The sequence below is a fragment of the Nicotiana tabacum genome, chromosome 24 (assembly GCF_000715075.1).
Source record: "Nicotiana tabacum cultivar K326 chromosome 24, ASM71507v2, whole genome shotgun sequence".
Taxonomy (NCBI): Eukaryota; Viridiplantae; Streptophyta; class Magnoliopsida; order Solanales; family Solanaceae; genus Nicotiana; species Nicotiana tabacum.
Window position 1 is genome coordinate 76,901,535 of NC_134103.1, and position 24,483 is coordinate 76,926,017.

Here is a 24,483-nt window from a genome sequence, read left to right on the forward strand (position 1 = left end):
ATGGTGAACCATGGTATCATGACATAAAACGATTCCTGAAAATGAGAGAATACCCAGAGCATGCCAAGGGAGATCAAAAAAGAACTATAAGGTGGCTCGCCAGCGGCCAAACGAGCATGCCAAACGATTCCTGGGGAAATCTTGTACAAAAGGACCCCAGATTTGAACTTGTTGAGATGCATAGATGCCACAGAAGCTGAGCGGATCATGAGTGAAGTGCATTCGGGGGTATGCAGACCTCACATGAATGGATATGTTTTGGTGAAGAAGATTCTGCGGGCAGGGTATTATTGGCTTACAATGGAGCGAGATTGCTTCAGTTTTGTTCGCAAGTGTCACCAATGCCAGATTCATGGTGACCTGATTCACTCGCCACCTTCGGAGTTGCATCCCATGTCCTCTCCTTGGCCTTTCGTTGCTTGGGGAATGGATGTTATTGGGCCAATTGAGCCAAAGGCTTCAAATGGGCATAGATTCATTTTGGTTGCAATTGATTACTTCACCAAGTGGGTGGAGGCCGTCACTTTCAGAGCAGTCACCAAGAAAGCAGTGGTAGACTTTGTTCATTCCAACATTATCTACCGTTTCGGTATCCCAAATACCATTATCACTGACAATGCATCCAATCTCAATAGTCATTTGATGAAGGAGGCATGCGAGCAATTTAAAATTATGCATCGCCATTCTACCCCTTACCGGCCAAAAGCCAATGGAGCTGTTGAAGTGGCGAACAAGAACATCAAGAAGATTCTTAGGAAAACGATCCAAGGTTCCAGACAATGGCATGAAAAGTTACCTTTTGCTCTTTTGGGATACCGCACGACTGCTCGCACATCTGTTGGTGCAACTCCTTATCTTTTGGTATATGGAACGGAAGCTATAATACCGGCTGAAGTCGAAATTCCCTCACTTCAGATCATTGTGTAGTCGAAGATTGAAGATACAGAATGGGTAAAGACCCGATTAGAACAACTAATGCTGATTGATGAAAAACGGCTAGCAGCAGTGTGCTTTGGCCAGTTATACCAGCAAAGAATGGCACGCGCTTACAACAAAAAAGTGCGTCCAAGGCATTTAGAGGTAGGCCAACTCGTTCTGAAACGCATTCTTCCACACCAAGTAGAAGCTAAATGAAAGTTTGCCCCAAACTGGAAAGGACCCTACATCATCAAGAAAGTGTTACCAAAAGGGGTCTTGCACTTGGTAGATGAAGAAGGACGGGTACCAGACATGACTATTAATGCAGATGTAGTCAAAAGATATTATGTCTGATATATACCCACTGTGGAACTTTCACGCATGATTTTCTTAGATCGAGATGACAAAGGCTACCATTTCTCGCTATTCCAAGCAAGTGTCACCCTTTTGTTACCCCTTTTAAGCTGTATTTTTCTTCCTTGTTTTCTATTTTTTTGGAACCTGTGTACTCAAAAAAGAAGAAGAAGTCAAACAATAATTTTTTTGAGTCATTGAACTACGTCCGACCTGATTCCGAAAGGATACGTAGGCAGCCTTACCCTGGGTTCGGTCCCATCGCAACAAAAATCCATATTCCCAATACTCCAAAACTGGGGCAGAAGTTTGTTTTTATCTTACAGTTTTCCCGTAGAAACAGTTCCAAAAGTTGTAATTCAGTTCAAGGTTCTTTTCGCCTTTTCCTGTTAAGAATTTCTGATCGATCTTTGAGAATACTTGAAGTCCCCATGCCAGGGGCATTGGCCAACCTTCCGTAAAAAAAAAGAAAAAAAGAAAAAGAAAAGAAGAAATGAGAGAGTCTTATCGGTGAAAACCCGTATGAGCACTGTAAGGCGATAGTGAGCAGAGAGATGCAAAAGTCTTATTGGTGAAAACAGATGGGCACCATAAGGCAACATTGATTAGAGAAATGAGAGAGGCCAGTTAGCGAAAACCCGCAAAGGGCGCTACTAGCCAAATGAGGGTCTTCGATGCTCCGGCATGAGCACAACCAAGATAGTTTTAAGATGAACACTTGCGATGTATTTTGAGAATTAGATAGCTCAGACAGATCAGACGTCCAGTCCAAAATGTATGTCATGATTCATTGAAGTCGGCACATATCTCCAGATAAGTCTCCTTATTTCTCTCCTCGAAGGGGACACCTTTTATTTAGACACAATTCCTTTTTCACTTTCAATTGCTCTTCTATTCTTTTCCATAATTTTTCTTAGATTCCTTTTTGGTCTAATCTTGCATCAAAAGCAGAGAAAAAATGGCTGCAAAACTATCTACAGTTTTCCCGTAATACCGAGCACAATTTGGAGCATATACGGCATTGACGAAGGTAGGAATCCATCTGTGATCTCTTTTGATAAGGCGGACAAAGTGTCTCAAAGAAACTGAAAAGGTCGCCTAAGCAAGACTTGCTTCATGGGAAAAGTTGATAAGCACTACAAACACAAATTGGTTCTGAGTGCAAGACAACTAAGTTTGATTTTAAAGAAAAATTGCCTTACCTTAGATACAAGAGTTAACGGTACCGTGGACATCCGGGTATGAAACAGCCAGGGGAGACGTCAAAAAGACAAAGTCTCCAAAAAACGATACAAAGTATCCGAGCATCTCGGTACCACTCTGATAGAATCAGTTCTTCAACAACGGGGTATCTATGAACTCAAACTCCTCAGTGCATCAAGGCCACAAACCGACCACCATTTTAAAAACTCACAAATTTGCTTTGTTTGAAGCAAGAACAAAGCAGTGCAGAATGGCGGTTCTGAAAGGACGAATGTCACCAAATGTAAGCTCCTTAAAATCTTCAGCATGCATCACTACTGTCCATACCTCTCATTTTCATAGCTTAACCCAGGTAGAACCTTTTCACCTAGGGGGATCCAGCTCATAGTTCCGGGTAGAAGTACTTTTCGCCCAGGCTGTTTTAGGTAGTTTAACCCAGGTAGAACATTTTTGCCTAGGGGGATCCAGCTCATAGTTTCGGGTAGAAGTACTCTTCGCTCAGGTTGTTTTACATAGCTTAACCCAGGTAGAACCTTTTAGCTTAGGGGGATCCAGCTCATAGTTTCGGGTAGAAATACTCTTCGCTTAGTTTGTTTTACGTAGTTTAACCCGGGTAGAAACTTTTCGCCTAGGGGGATACAACTCATATTCCGAATAGAAGTACTCTTCGCCCAGGTTCGCTTTTCGTAGTTTAACCCAGGTAGACCCTTTTTGCCTCGGGGATTCAGCATTTTTTCAGTAATACAAGGCGCCAACCCCTGGTTATAATTCCTTTCCAGTAATACAGGGTGCCAACCCCTGGTTACATTTCCTTTTCAGTAATATAGTGCGCTAACCCCTGGTTACATTTTCTTTTCAGTAGTACAGGGCGCCAACCCCATGGTTACATTTCTTTTTTAGTAATACAGGGTGCCAACCCCTGGTTAAATTTCCTTTTGAGTAATATAGGGTGCCAACCCCTGGTTACATTTCCTTTTCAGTAACACAGAGTGCAAACCCCTGGTTACGTTTTCTTTTCAGTAATACAGGGTGCCAACCTCTGGTTACATTTTTCTTTTCAGTAAAACAGGGCGCCATCCCCTGGTTATATTTCTTTTCCAGTAATATAGGGCACCAACCCCTGGTTATATTTCTTTCTCAGTAATACAGGGCGCCAACCCCTGGTTACATTTCCTTTTCAGTAATATAGGGCGCCAACCTCTAGTTACATTTCCTTTTCAGTAATACAGGGCGCCAACCTCTGGTTACATTTTCCTTTTCAGTAATACAGGGCGCCAACCCCTGGTTACATTTCTTTTTCAGTAATACATGGCGCCAACCCCTGGTTACATTTCCTTTTCAGTAATACAGTGTGCCAACCCCTGGTTACATTTCCTTTTTCAGTAATACAGGGCACCAACCCCTGGTTACATTTCCTTTTCAGTAATACAGGGTGCCAACCTCTGTTTACATTTTCTTTTCAGTAATACAGGGTACACCAATCCCCTGATTATATTTTCTTACCAGCATAGGGTACACCAATCCCTGATCTCCTTACCAGTATAGGGTACACCAATCCCTAGCTGTGTTCTCCAACATAGGGTACACCACTCCCTAGTTGATTTGATTTTAAATGCAAGATACACCACTCCCTGGTATCATTGCCAATATAGGGTATCCCATTCTCTAATCACATTTTCCCAACATAAGGTACACAAATCCTTAGTTGAGACATTCTTTTGGGACAATAAAAAAAACAAAATCATCATGACCTTTTCAGGGTATACCATTATTTTTTTTTATTTTGCTTTCAATAAAGAAGTAGTTTAGAATTTTATTACAATAACTCATAAAATATTTCTAGTGAAAACTGGGGCAGAAAAATTTCGTTTGTTTGTTTGTTGTGATGTCTGAGCAGGTTTTACCTCGAGGCACAAGGTTCGAGATGAACAAAAGAAGAAGTTTGAATCCAAAATAAAGAAAAGAAAAGGAAAAAAAAGTGAATCCAAATGCAGAAGCAGATGGAAATGATATGGACTGCTCAAAACATGACTGAAGTTACGAGCTTCATATTTCCCGTTTTGCTTAGAAGAAGCCATAGAAGAATGAACTAGCACCTACAGCTAGCAAGCATCAAGGTTCAGATTAGAGTCTGCATGAACAACCAGTCAAGACTCAAGATCAAGGTTCAGAATACTTATAAATAGGAATCTTGTAACTTATAACTGATAGGTTTGTTTAGTTCCTTTAGATTTTGATGTAATAACAGGGCCACGGACCGGAGCCTCGACAGAACCTAGCTCGACTTTCGAACTCATCACTCCATCATTCTTCTTGAACTACACGCGACCTGATTTCCTTATAATCCGGGATATGTAGGCTGTCCAAAACCAGGGCCCGATTGTACCTTTTTCTTTTATTTTCTTCCTCTTTTGAATAACGATATGGTCAAAACTTAGTCACACGGCTCACTTTATCTTTGCCTGAAATTTTTTATTATTTTCAAGCAAAGAGAGGCATGTTGTGAGCAACTAATTTTTTACCGTGTTTGAATATTTCCCACTCCAATCTTTTCATGCGTGTCCCCACTCTTTGTCCCCCACACTTTGTCCCCACTCCACTTTCTCTTGTCCCCCCACACTTTGTCCCCTCTCCACTTTTTCTTGTCCCCCATGCTTGTCCCCCACTCACAAACTCCATACCACTCTCCCTACCCATTAAAAACAACCCCCAATTCCTTTCTTCTTGGAAGAGACGGACAGAACATCCCCTAGGAGGAACCCTAAAGCCCAAAAAAAGAGGAAGTGGCGCAGCAGCATTATGGAAGGAAAAGGCAGCTGTTTGGAAAAGAAAAAAAATGCAGCAGCTGATATCTATCTTCTTGCTTAAAAACAACCTCAAAACAACTTCATCTTCCTCACTCAATAACCATGAAAACCAGTTGAAACTTCAACCATTAAAACACCCCAAAACTCAGCAAGGATTAGCCAAATCAGAGCTCAAAATTCACCCCAAAACAACCTCAAAACATGCTCCAAAAATGAGCTGAAAACTGACCCCGAACCAGCCCAAAAAGCCACATGAAACTTCCATAACGCAGCAGCTTAACCCCCTCTAAACCCCTCCATACACCAGCTCTTAAAACCATCTTGAAATAGTCTCAAAGCAGGCCCAAAAACCAGTAAAAAATACACCAAACTCTAGCTCAAAACCAGCCACTTCTCTAAAAGTTTCGGCGTAGCTTTGAGGTTGCCGGTGAGGTTCCGTTCGAGGTCGACGACGTTGGTTTCACATTCCATTTACTTAATAGGCGATTTGCTGCACAAGTTCCCTTATCAATATATTGGAAGGCTTTGAGGTTCATTTTTAGCCTTATCTAGTCTCTTTTTAATGATTTCAAATGTTTATAATACTTGCTTTAATTGCAAGTTACTGATTTCTGCTTGGACACACTGATCTTGAATTGCTCACTTGTTTTATTTTATCTGTGTCGTTTGGCTGCCTAATGCGTTGGAAGGTTTTTGTTTGCGCGACATGAGTTTTGTAGCGTTTTGAATCTAGCTAATTTGTTTCAATACAGTAAATATTTTTGTGTTAGTAAATGTCATATTCTCGTTTCTTGCTTGAGTTTAGTATGAGAAGTTGGTTGCTTTAATTTTGTCTCCTAGTATGAGTAAGTTATGATTGAGAGTATGGAATTTAGCATGATTCAGTTTCTAAATGGATAGAAACTAGAATTGGGCCATAGATAAAGATTTGTAGGCCATGGAGAAGTGATTCTAAAATTGGGAATTGTTGGACTTTACACTTAAGTTATGATTTAAAGTAGTATGGTCCAAAATAGACTTTGTCCAACCCAATAATATCACAATCACATACCATCTCTCCCACAATAATATTTGATTCATAAGTCATGGCCTCACAATAATCTCAAAGTTTAGGAAGAATAATGAACATCGTTATAGTTGCTTTAGGCGCGCTTTTAATTAGTTTATCGCGATTATGTATACGTTCGCGCGACATAATTGTGATTTCCAAAATTAAAATCGAAGTATGTGTTCGCGCAACTTTGACCAAAACAATCTTAATATAATAAAAATGCTATTAATTGTGTACACGTACGCGTGACATGATTTTGGCATAATAAACAAAAACGAATTCACACGTGATTCGCTTCAAAGAAAATTTCATATTTTAAAAGCGGATAGATAAAATATGAAAATCAATAAATCACAGTTTATCCAAATTTAATCAAAGTCAAGTTGTAGTCAATAAAGCGACCGTGCTAGAACCACGGGACTCGGGGAATGCCTTACACCTTCTCCCCGGTCAACAAAATTCCTTATCCGGACTTTGTTTTCGCAGAACAATAATAATAGAGTCAAACCTTCCTTTGACTAAGGATTTAAACAAAAGGTGACTTGGAACACCCGAAAATCAATTTCAAGTGACGACTCTGAACAATAAGATAATCCCTATTTCAAATTGTCACTTTAATTAGAGAAACTCTTTAACCCACAACAATTCAATAACATATTTATCTTTGTGGTGGGGGACATAAAAAGGGTGTGAAAACAAGAAGCATTGAGCTCCACTCAAAGATCTGTTGCGACAATTGGAATCATTTCCACACATTGCATTGTAGAAAAGTTGAAGGGTACCTTCCCTGCAATAATGGACATAACACAAGTACCCTCTGATAGGTATATTGTTGGGAATGTGGCTAGACATTTTCCCAATTTTGTTCCTGAAAATAATGTTAAACAGGATTAGTTTCGTTTTAAGTGAAGAAAAGCAGTGTGGGGCGACTGATAATGCACTATGAAATGCAAAACCAAGATATTTTCGAAAAAAAAAAAAACCAAATGGTAGGTTTTTGTAAAAGAACTAATGCAAATTCTCTCCTAAACGTTTTCGCGAAAAATCATTCACACTTTTTTTTCCGAACCCGTTTTCTAATTAAAGCGTTAACTTTGGAGACTTTAGAAAAAACCGTATAAAAAATGCTACTTTGAAATAAATCTTAAGAAATATGCTAGTTGTTTGTTTTTTTAAGTAAAAAAGTAAAAAAGATACTCTTTCGGTCCCAATTTATATATACTTTCCTCTTTAATCTATTCCAAAAGAATATCATCTATCTTTGTTTTAATATAAATTAACTTTATAATTTTTATTTTATCTTTATTGAGATGATTTATAGTCATGTCTATGACTTATATTAGACCATAATTAAAATTTTTTTTTTCTGTCACTGAGAAAGTAGGACAAGTGGAAGAAACGTTAACTTCTAAATTGCTGTCAGCTTGCTAGATGACAAGAATATTGAGTTGCAACAAGATCAAATAATAAGTTTCAAGTTTTTAAATTCTAATAAAGAAATAATATTGGTCAGTAGTTGTTTAACTTAAAGGGGTTGTCTGGCTTGAAGAAAAGTTACCCAACGATTATTATCCTGATATTTTTTTCTTATTGAATGTTTGGTATGTTGTATTAATTTTGAGATTGTCAATTTTATAATTTTATTCTGGAATAATTTATTCTGAGATTACTATTCCACCTCTGACAGATCCCAGTTAGGGACGGACCCACATAATATCAAGGAGGTTTAGTTGAACCCGCTTAGTTAAAAAATTATATTGTATATATTGATAAATTATACTTAAACAGATGACAGTGGTAAAGATTTTATAAATTGAACCCACTAAATTTCCCCCCCCCCCCCCCCAAGAACTCACTAAATCAAATGTGCTGTTTGTGGAGGTGGTGGAGCGGGTTCAAAATGTCCTGGGGCTGCCCAAGTTCGATCCCCATTTTGCCTATTTTCCAATTGTTATTTTAATCTGTATTTTGGGACAAAGTGTACGCAACCGATGGTTACTTTATCTTTCCTTTTTGTCGGAATACAATAAAAATTATTCTATAGTTTAATCTGCTCAAAAAAATCAAACCTACTTACAAAGTGAAGTTGGTTCGTTTTTTCTTAAAATTTGATAAAATGCCAATATATTTGTTGAAATTATTTATAATTAGTTAGTTTTATTTAGTTTAATGACGTTTATTTTCTTTATACTTAATTTTCTAGTTTGGTATATAGCTCCAAAAAGTTGTTACGTGAATTAGTTTAGTGTTTATAGATTTAGAGCCCGTTTGGCTAATAAGCATCAAGAAAATTATAAATTAAGTTATCCATTTTTATTATAAAAATGCAAAACAAAAAATAGATATCCAACACTATTGTCATTTCTAGTGTTGAATTGAAATTATTTTGTTAGTATTAATATTGATTTGAACTTTATTTGAGTTGCTACATTATGGACTATAAAACTTATTGGATAATTCAAGAATGTTAAGTCCAAACTTGAAATAATATTTTAAAAGATAAAATTGGGAAAAAGTTTAAGAAATATTTATAAATTACATTACAATGTATATATAACTTATTTTTAAAATTATATAAATGTAATGTCGGGTTGGTTTGGTTTCGGTTTGACTTTTTTAGTTAAAACCAAACCAAACTAATAATGGTCGAGATTTTTTTCTAATACCAAATCACATCGATTTTTTTTTTCTTATTTAATTCGGATTATCGGTTTGATACGATTTATCGGTAACAACCCCGACTAATTAGACGAGTTTGAACTAACCGAAAGCTGCAACAGAGAGTTGAAGGTATCTGCTGTAACGAATTCCAGTGGATGATTCGTGAAGATGAACTAATAGCCACAGCGTATACGGCCGCCATGCAAAAACCACCGTCAGAACCACTACTCCCCACGCCTTGCCCAAATATAAGAGTTAGTGACTATTAAATTTAATATTATTGCTTCCTGACTTTTACACTATTGTATTTCTTCTCTATACAATAGTGATTTTGCATGCTTGCTTGAAAATGAAGATATATCTCGGAAATAAACTCTTTACCAACACAAAATAAGAGCACAAAATAAGAGTAAGACTACGTACTCACTATCCTAACTACCTACACCTTATTTATAGGATTACACTGAATTTATTATTATATTCAAAAATAAATAGACTAGCAAAATGCAGCCATATATGAGTGCATGCATGATATAATGTACTGAATAATTTTTGATTTTTTGGTGATGAATTCAATGCAAAACGTAACGTAGGAGTAAGTGCACCTCTTATCACCAAGTACAAAGTTGCCAATAAAGAGTTTCTTTGCACGAGTATGAAACCAATGTATTTACACGGGTCGTCCTCGCTCTGTATATGATAAGAATTTCAAAAAATTGTAACTAAAATCTCAATAGCTTTAGTTCAAATTCCGTATGTCTGTGCTAATTTACGTACTATCCTAACCAGGTGAAGGCGAAGGGAAGAGCAAGTGCCGGAGTTCCAATAACAGAACATAGTGTATACGGTCAAACCGATTTTGACCTTCGTATGATTAGTCAAGATTGGAACATAGTGGACCGAGGAGTGTCTTCGTAATATCATGATGAGATCTGAAGCCAGGTCACCGAGCTCATGTTTTAGGAACCAATCAAATTCCGAGCTCGAAGCCATTGTCGAGCTCGAGCCTATATCGAGCTATGATGTGAAATGGAGTTATCGAGCTTAAGAGCCAGAGACCGACCAATACCGAGCCCAAGTCAATACCGGGCCCCGAGTCAATATCGAGCTCAAGTCAGTATCGAGTCCAATCAAGATCGAGCCAAGGGACAAGAGCCGTTACAACAGCACTAAGGGAGAGAATCTCGACGGGAATCAGGGAAAAACTAATCTATCATGAGTTCCCCACTATGTATTTTTAATTATATCCAAAGTAGGATCTCTCCACTATAAGAAGGGAGGGATCTTCTTATATTGTTGAAAAATTATATTGTGGGTGACTTCTTATAGTAGAGGGATCCTACTTTGGATATAATTAAAAATACATAGTGGGGAACCCATGATAGATTATCTTTTCCCTATTTCCCGCCAAGATTCTCTCCCTTAGTGCGGCTGTAACGGCTCTTGTCACTAGGCTCGATCTTGATCGAACTCGATACTGACTTGAGCTCGATATTGACTCGGGGCCCGGTATTGACTTAGGCTCGGTATTGATCGGTCTCTGTATCTTAAGCTCGATAACTCCGCTTCACATCATAGCTCGATATTGACTCGAGCTCGACAATGGCTTCGAGCTCGGAATTCGATTGGTTCCTAAAGTATGAGCTCGGTGACCTGGCTTCAGATCTGACCATGATATTACGAAGACGCTCCTCGGCCCACTATGTTCCAATCTTGACTAATCATACGAAGATCGAAACCAGTTTGACCGTATACAGATAGTCCCCTCATTTCTCGGGAAGGATGTGGCGAGAAACGACATGATTTTTCAACGGCTTGACTAGATATACACTGGCGTTTGCATCAAGCCCAACCATGACGTACGTGATAGATGCCCCGTCAGTTCAGTTACCAAAGCATTAAACGCGTGTTAGACGACGGTCGACCACTGTTGATATTGAACCGTCATTGCCCAATCTATAAATAGATTCTCTCTTCACTATTTTTCACTTTCAGATCTTCAAATATTCTAAGTTCCTTTTCGCATCTTCTGAGTTTTTTGTCTGCAAATTTGTGATTTTCACTGCAAATTCCTTCTCTAAACACCAAATACTTACGATATTCGTCCACATAATTATAGATGGCAAAAACGTCTAAAATTATTCCGCAAAAAGAGACCACTTCTTCATCTCGACCCGCCAGTGGTGAAGATGTGGAGGAGCCTCACCCTGAGGAATTCATTTCGGTGGGGGTGTTCAACTATAGGCGATTTTAAAATTGAAAAGCCTTCTCCGGTACCGGGCCGATGTGAGCCGATGTCGAGGTACCAGTGTTCGATTACCAAAAGAGTTTTCGAGAAAGTCATACAAGAATGCAATTGGGATAATAAGCTCGTAGTAATCCCATCGCCTGACGAATCCATTACTACTCACGTGGAAGGGTTCTTAAGTATTTACACTTATCTTTTCACGTTGGGTCCTCTAGACCCCGTCATCGTCACCTTTTGCAAGAGGTACGATGTGACCCTTAGCCAGATCCATCCTTTCTTCTAGAGGATAGTGATTCTTCTCGAGCAAGATTGAGGGGCGTATCTTCACCCTCGATCACTTTATGCGCCTTTATAGTCCCCGACTTTACCGAGGAGTGTTAATCAAGCTTGCTCGCCGAGGATCCATAGCGCCGTTCTCGAGTATTGATGAGACTCACGATCGGGGTTGGATGGGACATTTTGTCCGAATCAAAACCTCGGACCTGATCCCTACCGATGACTTGCCGTTTCCTGAGAAATGGAACACGAACCATGAGTAAACGTTTCCATTTGTTCGTCTTGATTTTATGACTCCCTTTCATTTTGTTGATCCATTTTTCTTTTCTTGTCACAGCCGTAGCTCGGATGCCGGAACCGATTCCGAATCTTAAACAATGGGTTGAAGGTATGGTGCTGCAGAGACCATACTCCGAGCGTGCTTGGGTCGAATTATTAAAGGGTCGATGGGAGGCCCGTAGTCATGGTAAGTCTCTTTCTCGATTTGTCTGTTATTTGTTCTTCTTTATTTGCTTATTCCTTTTTTTTGTAGGACTTGGGAAAAATGTAGCCATGAGGACCCCATCTGGTGATGAAGAGGTTCCTTCCCCGCAACAGGTTAAAGAAAGGAAGAGAAAAGATGTACCGAGCTCTCCGAGCTTGGAAAAGAAAATATCGGCTAAGAGATCTCGCAAGCCAAAGGGGGGCTCCGGTGTCATGCCTTCGGAAGTGGTCCGCCGATTAAGGGACGAGCCCAAAGGAGGAGAAGAGGATTTAGCCTGTGTATGGGATAATGTTGTGATTCAACATTCTTCCGAATTGGCGGAAGCAAATCAGAGAATCCTGGCCATAATCCCAAAACAAGAAGAAGCCGAGATTATCCCTTCTCGAGCTAAGATGATTGAAGGGGAGACCGAGGGTAGGAGTTCTCGGGTAGTAGAAGATATTTCAAGGGATGAGCTCGGGATAGTTGATATTAGTGGATCCCCTCAGATTTCGGACACCATGATCCGAGAGGCCAGCATGTTGGAAGGTCGGTCCTACGAGGGTATTCAGGAGTCGACTGATATCTACGATTTTCTAGATGGGCTCGAGTCAGATGCCTCGGAGGAGGTTACCGATTTTGGTGGAATACCGATACCAAAGAAAGCGTCATGGTCAGGTCCTGCCGAGCCTTCATCGGTTCACAAACTGGTGGACCAATTCCTAGCCCCGAGTGTCGATCCCGACCGTAGGCAAAAGATAGTGTTCTCCGTGCCTGAGGATACCCGAATTTTTTCTCCCCCCGTGGGGATTTCCAGTTACCTTCGGTCCTTGGTGACCGAAGAGGATCAATCAGTGATGAATGCAGTGGGGCCCTTCTATCTTTTCAACGAGGCCCAACATGCTTTGAATCGGGTAACATTGATGGCATCTTTGTTGTTTCTTTTATACTTAGAATTGTTGGTAATTCTAACATTTTTCCTTCTATTTGTAGGCTTCGGTGTTGCATCACGAGGCCTTCATCCGAATCCGAAAGGAGCACGATGCTGAGGTTCAGAGCCTCACTGAGAAGAGTGACTCTTACAAGCTCCTTAGTGAAAAACTTCGAGCAGATTTGACAGTAGCCCAGGAAGAGCACGAGGAGATGGCTGAGCAGGTATTCCGAATTTTCCATGATAGTGAAGATGAAAAAGAGATAACCAATAACGATCTGATTCTGCAGGTTCGACAGAGGATCGAGCAGATCGGATGGCTTAACTCACAGGTAGATGGGCTACTGGCCAAGGCAGAAGAATTTAAAAGGAGTATGAATATCCTTGCCTCAAAAAAGGAAGTCGTTCAAGCTCAGTTGGAGTTGTCTGATACCCAACTTCGATCTGCGAAAGAAACTTCCTCGGGGCTGATCGAGAAGATGAAAGAGCTTCAGCATCGGTTGGATTTGGCCATTTATGATAAAGCAGGCTTGGCTAATGAACTTGAAATGGCCAGATCTGAGGTGATCGAGGCCAATAAAAGAGCCGATGCTAAAGTGGCTCAGTTCAAGATCGATGTTGAAGTTAACCAAGCCAAAGACAAGAGTATGGTCGAATATGCTAAATGGAAAGCTCGGAGAGAAGCTCTCGAGGAGGTCAGTCCTCATGGCTTCAATGTTGGGGCCGAGATTGAAGTTGCCAGGGCGGAAGAAAACAAGGCTCGAAGGCTGGCCTTTCCCGAGGAAGACTCCGATAACTCGAGTGAGTCTGAAGGTGAGGAAGATGCCGAGGATATAGACTTCGATGAAGATCAACTCATTTAGGACCTTAGGTAGTTGTTGTTTTTTCGTTTTGAGGCTGATTTCGGTCTTTGTACGAAGAACTTGTTTTGGGCCGAGTTGCCTTTGTATAAGATTTGTATTTATAAACATTTCTCCTTTTGAAGCAAAATAGCTTTTAAGTTGATTAGTTCGATTTTGAATCACTGTTGCCTTCGGGCTTTGTGGGTAGTTTTCCCTTCGCTTATCGGGATCGAATAGTCTTCAGGCTTATATAGCCGAATGAGTGTTTGTTCAGACTCGAAATAATGAGTAGTCCCTTAGGCTTAGTAGTTGAATGAGGACTTGCTCAAACTTGAAATAAGAATAACCCTTAGGCTTAGTGGTCGAGTGAGGACTTGCTCGAACTCGAAATAAGAATAACCCTTAGACTTAGTAGTCGAGTGAGTGCTTGCTCGAACTCAAAGTAATGTAGCCCGTAGGCTTAGTAGTCGAGTGAGTGTTTACTCGAACTCGAAGTAATGTAGCCTGTAGGCGTAGTAGTCGAGCGAGTGATTGCTCGAACTCGAAATAAAATTATCCCTTAGGCTTAGTAGTCGAGTGAGTGCTTGCTCGAACTCAAAGTAATGTAGCCCGAAGGCTTAGTAGTCGAGTGAGTGATTTCTTGAACTCGAAATAAGATTATCCCTTAGGCTTAGTAGTCGAATGAGTGCTTGCTCGAACTCGAAGTAATGTAGCCCGTAGGCTTAGTAGTCGAGTGAGTGCTTGCTCGAACTCGAAGTAATGTAGCCCGTAGGCTTAGTAGTCGAGTGAGTGCTTGCCCGAACTCGAATTAATGTATCCCGTAGGCTTAGTAGTCGAGTGAGGACTTGCTCGGACTCGAAAAAAGGTAGCCCCTGTGCTTTGTAGATAGTCCCCGAGTGAGAATGGTTGCTCGAACTAGAGTCGGGGTAGCCCTTAGGCTTTATAGTCGAGTGAGTATTGCTCGAACTCGAAATAGGGTAGCCTTTGGGCTTCGTAGATAGTCCTCGAGTGAGAATAAATGCTCGAACTCGTTGCTTTTTCTGTTGGAAGTCCCCGATTTATGGGGTAATGGTGGGCCCTTAAGCCTGTTTGCATAATAGATCTCGAAATAGAGGAATATTTCTGGGATATAAGATATCGGTAAAGAAGACATTTTTCTTTGTAAGTCATTATACATGTGTTCATGTTTTGTGCCATGGCTCGGGCCAACTACATGGGCATGGCTCGTTTGACCATTTGGCCCTTACAATTTTTTCTGTCGAGACCCTGTTGCCATGAAGTAATGAAGTAACTTCCTTTGCATCGAACTTGATAATCATCGTTGATATATTTGATGACAATGCCTCCCAGTATTTGAGGTTGATTGTAAGGAGTCCTAAGATACTGTTGGATTGTTCCAAGTTAGCACGATCAATGGTTGCCTCATTAAAAAACCTTGCCAAAAAACCCATTTGGGATAAAAACCGGTCTAAGGGAAAAAGAGTGCAACGCGTGCTTTCTGGCCTAAAGGCTTCGAGTTGAATAATCCATTCCTGTCTTTGGTCGAACACCTGTAAGGGTTAGATTCGAAATATAATTGAACAAGGGAGGATCGTACCTTAGCAGTAGTATCATTTTAGGCGTGGCACGTTCCAATTGCTTGGTAGTTGATTGCCGTTTATCACACCGAGCTTGTAGGATTTTCACTATACGTCAGGTATCGGTCTCTGATCGACCTTTGTTCTCGGTTGTTATCCCTTTTAATAATGGACCTAGAACCCAACTGGTCGTCTTCAACTCTTATTTTGGATTGATATCAATTATACACATTGGCCCAAGTAATAGCTGGGTACTCGCTCAGGTTTTGCTTCAGCCACAGTGAAGCCATCGAACTTCGTTCGTTTAGACCTTGAGTGAAAGCTTGAACAGCCCAATCGTCTGTGACTGGTGGTAGATCCATTCTCTTCATTTGGAAACGAGATACAAATTCTGTCAGCATCTCATTATCCTTTTGTCTTACCATGAATAGGTCCGACTTCCTGGTCTTGACCTTTATGGCCCCAGCTTGTGCTTTTACGAAAGAATCTGCAAGCATAGCAAAAGAATCGATAGAGTTAGACGGTAAATTATGATACCATATCATTGCTCCCATTGTCAGGGTTTCACCAAATTTTTTCAATAATACAGATTCGATCTCATCATCCTCTAGATCGTTCCCTTTGATGGCACATATGTAAGAGGTGACATGTTCATTGGGATCGGTCATTCCATTATATTTAGGAATCTCGGGAATGCGAAACTTCTTTGGGATCGGTTTAGGAGCCGCGCTCGGGGGGGAAAGGTTTTTGTAGGAACTTTTTAGAATCTAAGCCCTTCAATATCGCTGGTGCCCCCGAGATCTGATCAACCCTGGAGTTATACATTTCCCCTTTTTTTTTCGTTTGCCTCGATCCTCCTTCCTCCTGACTCTATTCGTTTTGTCAGTTCTTCGAGCATCTTAACAATTTCGAGATTAGTCCCCGATTCTTGCTCATTTTACCTTACTATAGCTGGCCCCGTTTTGTGGGTGACTTCTTGGGGTGGACTGGGCTCGAGTCTGGTCGGAGCCTAGGTTTGGCTATGCAACTGGGTTATTGCTACTTATTGAGCTTGCAACATCTCGAAGATCATATGCAAGCTGATTCCATTTTCCTCGGCGTTTTGGGTATTTCGAGTTGCAGACCGAGTTCCACCATGAATGATGTTTTAAGGGTCAGAATGTTGGTTTGCTTCGATGGCTGCATGTGAATTGCCGTCTATTGGCTCTTCTAACCGAGCTGCAACGGGATCGACGAGTGGCCTTCCACCCCCGGGGGTTAAGTTGTTATTCTCATCTTAAAGGCCAGCTTCGTTGTCGATAGGTAGGGCCATTAATTGGGAATTCGTTGTTTTCAACCTGAAATCAAAGATATTTCCAAGAGCAAGTGTAAAATAGTGTGTTTTGTAGAGATTCGTACCAAACAACCACTGTTATCCTTAGCCCCACGGTGGGCGCCAAACTGTTTACCCGAAAAACGAATAAAGTTAAATTTGTACGTAGTTTTAAGGGTACATGGTATAAATTGACACAAATCGTAAAAGTAAGTAGAAAGATCGAATATTGACTGTAAAGAATGAAATACAAACCAAGTTGAATGGAGAATGATTTATGGATAAGCTAGATGAATCAATGTATAAAGTTCAAAAGGATAATTTCCCAAAATGAAAGTGTTTCAATAGTATCTGAGTTATATTATATGAATGCCTTGATGATTTTCCTTTACAGAAATAATAGCCATCCTTTTTATAGTGGAGAGATACTACTTTGGATATAATTAAAAATACATAGTGGGGAACCCATGATAGATTAGCTTTTCCCTGATTCCCACCGAGATTCTCTCCCTTAGTGCGGCTGTAATGACTCTTGTCCCTTGGCTCGATATTGATCGGACTCGATACTGACTTAAGCTCGATATTGACTCAAGGTCCGGTATTGACTTGGTCTCGGTATTGGTCAGTCTCTGTCTCTTAAGCTCGATAACTTCGCTTCACATCATAACTCGATATTGGCTCGAGCTCGACAATGGCTTCGAGCTCGGAATTCGATTGGTTCCTAAAACATGAGCTCGGTGACCTGGCTTCAGATCTCATCATGCTATTACGAAGACGCTCCTCTGTCCACTATGTTCCAATCTTGACTAATCATATGAAGGTCAAAACTGGTTTGACCGTATACAAGGTCAAATGAGCAAGAATCGGGGACTAATCCTGAAATTGTTAAGATGCTCGAAGAACTGACAAAATGAATAGAGTCAGGATAAAGGAGGATCGAGGCAAACGAAAAAAAAGTGGAAACATATAACTCCAGGGTTGATCAGATCCCGGGGGCACCACCGATATTGAAGGGCTTAGATTCCAAAAAATTCGTACAAAAGCCTTTCGCCCCAAGCGCGGCTCCTAAACCGATCCCAAAGAAGTTTCGCGTGCCCGAGATTCCTAAATATAATGGAACGACCGATCCTAACGAACATGTCACCTCTTACACATGTGCCGTCAAAGGAAACGATCTAGAGGACGATGAGATCGAATCTGTATTATTGAAAACATTTGGTGAAACCCTGACAAAGGAAGCAATGATATGGTATCATAATTTACCGTCTAACTCTATCGATTCTTTTGCTATGCTTGCAGATTCTTTCATAAAAGCACATGCTGGGGCCATAAAGGTCGAGACCAGGAAGTCGGACCTATTCAAGGTAAGACAAAAGGATAACAAGATGCTAAGAGAATTCGTATCTCATTTCCAAATGGAACGAATGGATCTACCACCAATCACAGACGATTGGGCTGTTCAAGCTTTCACTCAAGGTCTAAACGAACGAATCTCGATGGCTTCTCGGCGGCTGAAGCATAACCCGATCGAGTACCCAGCTATTACTTGGACCGATGTGCACAATCGATATCAATCCAAAATAAGAGTCGAAGATGACCAGTTGGATTCTGGGTTCGTTATTAAAAGGGCTACCAACCGAGAACAAAGGTAGATCAGAGACCGATACCGGTCGTATAATGGAAATCCTACATGCTCGGTGCGATAAACGACAATCAACTACCAAGCAATTGGAATGTGTCACGCCTAAAACGATACTACTGCTAAGGTACGATCCTCCCCTGTCCAGTTATATTTTGAAACTAAACCTTGCAGGTGTTCGACCAAAGACAGGGATGGATTATTCAACTCGAAGCCTTTAGGCCAGAAAGCACGCGTTGCACTCTTTTTCCCTTAGACCGGTTTTTGTCCCAAATTGGGTTTTCGGCAAGGTTTTTTAATGAGGCAACCATTGATCATGCAAACTTGGAACAATCCAACAGTATCCTAGGACTCCTTGCAATCAACCTCGAATACTGGGGAGTATTGTCATCGAATATATCAACGATGATTATCAAGTTCAGTGCAAAGGAAGTTACTTTGTTACTTCATGGCAACAAGGTCTAGACAGGAAATATTGTAAGGGCCAAATGGTCAAACGATCCATGCCCATGTAGTTGGCCGGAGCCATGGCACAAAACATGAATACATGTATAATGACTTACAAATAAAAATTTCTTCTTTACCGATATCTTACATCCTAGAAAAATTCCTCTATTTCGAGATCTATTATGCAAAGAGGCTCAAGGGCCGACCATTACCCCATAAATCGGGGACCGCCAACCGAAAAATCAATGAGTTCGAGCAACCATTCTCACTTGGGGACTATATACGAAGCCAAAGGACTACTCTATTTCGAGTTCGAGCAACACTCACTCGACTATAAAACCTAAGGGCTACCCCGACTAGAGTTCGAGCAACTATTCTCACTCGGGGACTATCTACGAAGCCCAAGGGCTACCTTAGTTCGAATCCGAGCAAGTCCTCACTCGACTACTAAGCCTACGGGCTACATTACTTCGAGTTCGAGCAAGCACTCACTCGACTACTAAGCCTAAAGGCTAATCTTATTTCGAGTTCGAACAATCACTCACTCGACTACTAAGCCTATGGGCTACATTATTTCGAGTTCGAGCAAGCACTCACTCGACTATTAAGCCTATGAGCTAATCTTATTTCGAGTTCGAGCAAGCACTCACTCGACTACTAAGCCTAAGGGCTAATCTTATTTCGAGTTCGAGCAATCACTCACTCGACTATTAAGCCTATGGGCTACATTACGTTGAGTTCGAGCAAGCACTCACTCGACTACTAAGCCTAAAGGCTAATCTTATTTCGAGTTCGAACAATCACTCACTCGACTACTAAGCCTACGGGCTACATTACTTCGAGTTCGAGAAAGCACTCACTCGACTACTAAGCCTTTGCTCTATATTACTTCGAGTTCGAGCAAGCACTCACTCGACTACTAAGCCTAAGGGCTAATCTTATTTCTAGTTCGAGCAATCACTCTCTCGACTACTAAGCTTACGGGCTACATTACTTAGAGTTCGAGTAAAAACTCACTCGACTACTAAGCCTACGGGCTACATTACTTCGAGTTCGAGCAAGCACTCACTCGACTACTAAGCCTAAGGGCTATTCTTATTTCGAGTTTGAGCAAGTCCTCACTCGACCACTAAGCCTAAGGGCTATTCTTATTTCAAGTTCGAGCAAGTCCTCATTCAACTACTAAGAATAAGGGACTACTCATTATTTCGAGTCCGAACAAACACTCATTCGACTATTTAAGCCTGAAGGAAACAGTGATTCAAAATCGAACTAATCAGCTTAAAAGCTATTTTGCTTCAAAAGGAGAAATTTTTATAAATACAAATCTTATACAAAGGCAACTCGGCCCAAAACAAGTTCTTTGTACAAAGACCAAAATCAGCCTCAAAAAGAAAAAACAACAACTACCTAAGGTCGAGCCTTGTTTTCTTCTGCCCTGGCAACTTCAATCTTGTCCCCAACATCAAAGCCCTGAGCACTGACCTCCTTGAGAGCTTCTCTCCGATCTCTAAGCTTGCCATTTAGCATGTTCGACCATACTCTTAGCTTTGGCTTGGTTAACTTTAACATCGATCCTGAACTGAACCACTTTGGCATTAGCTCTTTTATTGGCCTCGATCACCTCAGATATGGCCACTTCAAGTTCATTAACCAAGCCTGCTTTATCAGAAATGGCCAAATCCAACTAATGCTGAAGCTCTTTCATCTTCTCTATCAGCCCCGAGGAAGTTTCTTTCGCAGATCGAAGTTGGGTATCAGACAACTCCAACTGAGCTTGAACGACTTCCTTTTTCGAGGCAAGGATATCCATACTCCTTTTAAATTCTTCTACCTCGGCCAGTAGCCCATCTACCTATGAGTTAAGCCGTCCGATCTACTCGATCCTCTATCGAACCTGCAGAATTGGATCGTTAGTGGTTATCTCTTTTTAATCTTCACTATCATGGAAAATTCGGAATACCTGCTCAGCCATCTCCTCGTGCTCTTCCCGAGCTGCTGTCAAATCTGCTTGAAGTTTTTCACTAAGGAGCTTGTAAGAGTCACTCTTCTCAGTGAGGCTCCGAACCTCAGCATCGTGCTCCTCTTGGATTCTGAGGAAGGCCTCGTGATGCAACCCCGAAGCCTACAAACAGAATAAAAAATATTAGAATTACCTACAATTCTAAGTATAAAAGAAATAACAAAGATGCCATCAGAGTTACCCGATTCAAAGCATGTTGGGCCTCGTTGAAAAGACATGCGGGCCCCACCGCATTCATCACTGATTGATCCTCCTCGGTCATCAAAGACCGAAGGTAACTGGAAATCCCCACGGGGGGAGAAAACATTTGGGTATCCTCAGGAACGGAGAACACTATCTTCCGCCTACGGTCGGGATCGACACTCGGGGCTGGGAATCAGTCCACCAGTTTGTGAACCGATGAAGGCTCGGCAGGACCCGACCATGATGCTTTCTTTGGTATCGGCATTCCACCAAAATCGATAACCTACTCCGAGGCAGCTGACTCGAGCCTATCCAGAAAATTGTGGATATCGGTCGACTCCTGAATGCCCTCGTATGACCAACCTTCCAACATGCTGGCCTCTCGGATCATGGCATCCGAAATCTGAGGGGATCCACTAATATCAACTATCTCGAGATCATCCCTTGAAATATCTTCTACTACTCGAGAAGTCCTTCCCTTGGTCTCTCCTTCAATCATTATAGCTTGAGAAGGGATAATCTCGGCTTCTTCTTGTTCTGGGATTATGGCCAGGATTCCCTGATTTGCTTTCGCCAATTCGGAAGAATGTTGAATCATAACATTAGACCATACACAGGCTAAATCCTCTTCTCCTCCTTTGGGCTCGTCCCTTAATCGTGGACCACTTTCGAAGGCATGACACCAAAGCTCCCCTTTGGCTTGCGAGATCTCTTAGCTGGTTTTTTCTTTTCCAAGCTCGGGGAGCTCGGTATATCTTTTCTCTTCCTTTCTTTAACCCGCTTTGGGGCAGGAACCTCTTCATCACCAGATGGGGGCCTCATGGCTACATCCTTCCCAAGTCCAACAAAAAAAATGAAAAGGGAATAAGCAAATAAAGAAGAACAAATAACAGACAAATCGAGAAAGAGACTTACCATGACTACGGGCCTCCCATCGACCCTTTGATAATTCAACCCAAGCACACTCGGAGTACAGTCTCTGAAGCACCAGACCTTCAACCCATTGTTTAAGATCCGGAATCGGTTCTGGCATCCGAGCTACGGCTGTGACAAGAAAAGAAAAACGGATCAACAAAATAAAAGGCAGTCACAAAATTAAAACGAACAAAGGGAAACGTTTACTCATGGTTCGTGTTCCATTTCTCAGGAAACGGCAAGTCATCGGCAAGGATCAGGTCCGAGGTTTTGATTCGGACAAAACGAACCGTCCAACCCCAATCGGGAGTCTCATCAATACTCGAGAACAACGCTTTGGATGATCGACGAGCAAGCTTGATTAACCCACCTAGGTAAAGTCGGGGACTATTAAGGCGCATAAGGTGATCGAGGGTGAAGATATGCCCCTCGATCTTGCTTGAGAAAAATCAGAGAATAATCACTATCCTCCAAAAGGAAGGATGGATTTGGCCAAGGGTCACATCGTACCTCTTGCAAAATGCGACGATGACGAGATCTAGAGGATCTAACGTGAAAAGATAAGTGTAAACACTTAAGAACTCTTCCACGTGAGTAGTAATGGATTCGTCATGTGATGGGATTAATACGAGCTTATTATCCCAATTGAATTCTTGTATGACTTTCTCGAGAACTTTCTCGGTAATCGAACACTAGTAACTCGACATCGACTCACATTAGCCCTGTACCGGAGAAGGCTTTTTAATTTTAAAATTACCTACAGTTGAACACCCCACCAGAATGAATTCCTCAGGGCGAGGCTCCTTCACATCTTCGCCACCGGCAGGTCGAGATGAAGAAACGACCTCTTTTTGCATAAGGGTTTTAGACATTTTTGCCATCTATAATTCTGTGGATGAAGATCGGAAGTATTTGGTGTTTAAAGAAAGAATTTGCAGTGAAAATCAAAAATTTGCAGACGAAAAACTCAGAAGATGCAAAAAGGAACTTAGAAGCTTTGAAGATCTGAAAGTGAAAAATAGTGAAGAGAGGAGCTATTTATAGATTGGGCAATGACGGTTCAATATCAGAAGTGGCCAACCGTTGTCTAACACGTATTTAATGCTTTGGTAACTGAACCGATGGGACATCTATCACGTACGTCATGGTCAGGCTCGATGCAAACGTCAGTGTATATCTAGTCAAGCCGTTGAAAAATCATGTCATTTCTCACCACATCCTTCCCGAGAAATGAGAGGACTATCTATATACGGTCAAACCGGTTTCGACCTTCGTATGATTAGTCAAGATTGGAACATAGTGCATCGAGGAGCGTCTTCATAATATCATGATGAGATCTAAAGCCAGGTCACCAAGCTCATGTTTTAGGAACCAATCGAATTTCGAGCTCGAAGCCATTGTCGAACTCGAGCCAATATCGAACTATGATATGAAGCGGAGTTATCGAGCATAAGAGCCAGAGACCGACCAATACCGAGCCCAAGTCAATACAGGACCCCGAGTCAATATCGAGCTCAAGTTAGTATCTTGTCCGATCAAGATCGAGCCAAGGGACAAGAGCCGTTACAGCCGCACTAAGGGAGAGAATCTTGGCGGGAATCATGGAAAAACTAATCTATCATGGGTTCCCCACTATGTATTTTTAATTATATCCAAAATAGGATCCCTCAACTATAAGAAGGATGACTATTATTTTTGTAAAGGGAAATCATCAAGGCATTCATACAATATAACTCAGATACTATTGAGATACTCTCATTTTGGAAAATTATCCTTTTGAGCTTTATACATTGATTCATCTAGCTTATCCATAAATTATTCTCCATTCAACTTGGTTTGTATTTCATTCTTTACAATCAATATTCGATATTTCTACTTACTTTTATGATTTGTGTCAATTTATACCACGTAGCCTTAGAACTACAGACAAATTCAACTCTATCTATTTTTTCGGGTAAACACATAGTAAATGAAATGCCGCCGTATAAGCATTCCCCTTTCTTGATTTCGTTATGGGCATGTAGCTGTCCAATTCTTCTGAAATATTCGTATCCTTCTTCTCCTTGCCGCCTTCAACCGCCGCCGTACATGACGGTGCATCTCTTCTTTCCAACTGAATATTATCAAAGTAATCATCATTATCAATGGGTATTACTCTGAATGAAGAGAAAGATGATGACCCCATTTCTATACGTCGTTCAGCCACCTCTACAATATTATCTCCCATTTATTTTTCTGAATATAGTTATGTTTACCCGAAAAATAGATAGAGTTGAATTTATACGTAGTTCTAACGGTACGTGGTATAATTTGGCACAAATCAGAAAAGTAAGTAGAAATATATTGGGTATTGACTGTATAAGGGATGAAATACAAACCAAACTGTGTGGGAGACGTTTTATGAACAAGCAAGATGAATTAATGTACTAAGACCAAAAAGGGATAATCTCTATATCAATATTAGTATGTTTACTCTGTGAATAATATAAAAATATAGGAATGCCTTCCATGATCAATGCCTTACAGAAATAATAGCCATCCCTCTTATAGTGGAGGGATCCTACTTTGGATATATTTAAAAATACATAGTGGGGAAACCATGATAGAATAGCTTTTCCCTAATTCCCGCCGAG

The 24,483-nt window shown here is 41.0% G+C and overlaps 1 pseudogene; it reads right to left on the minus strand.

Annotated features, from left to right (window-relative positions):
- LOC142178449 (lysine histidine transporter-like 8) overlaps window positions 1–24,077 on the minus strand; it is a 50,785-nt pseudogene extending 26,708 nt beyond the window's left edge.
- Window positions 24,078–24,483: the final 406 nt, after the last annotated feature.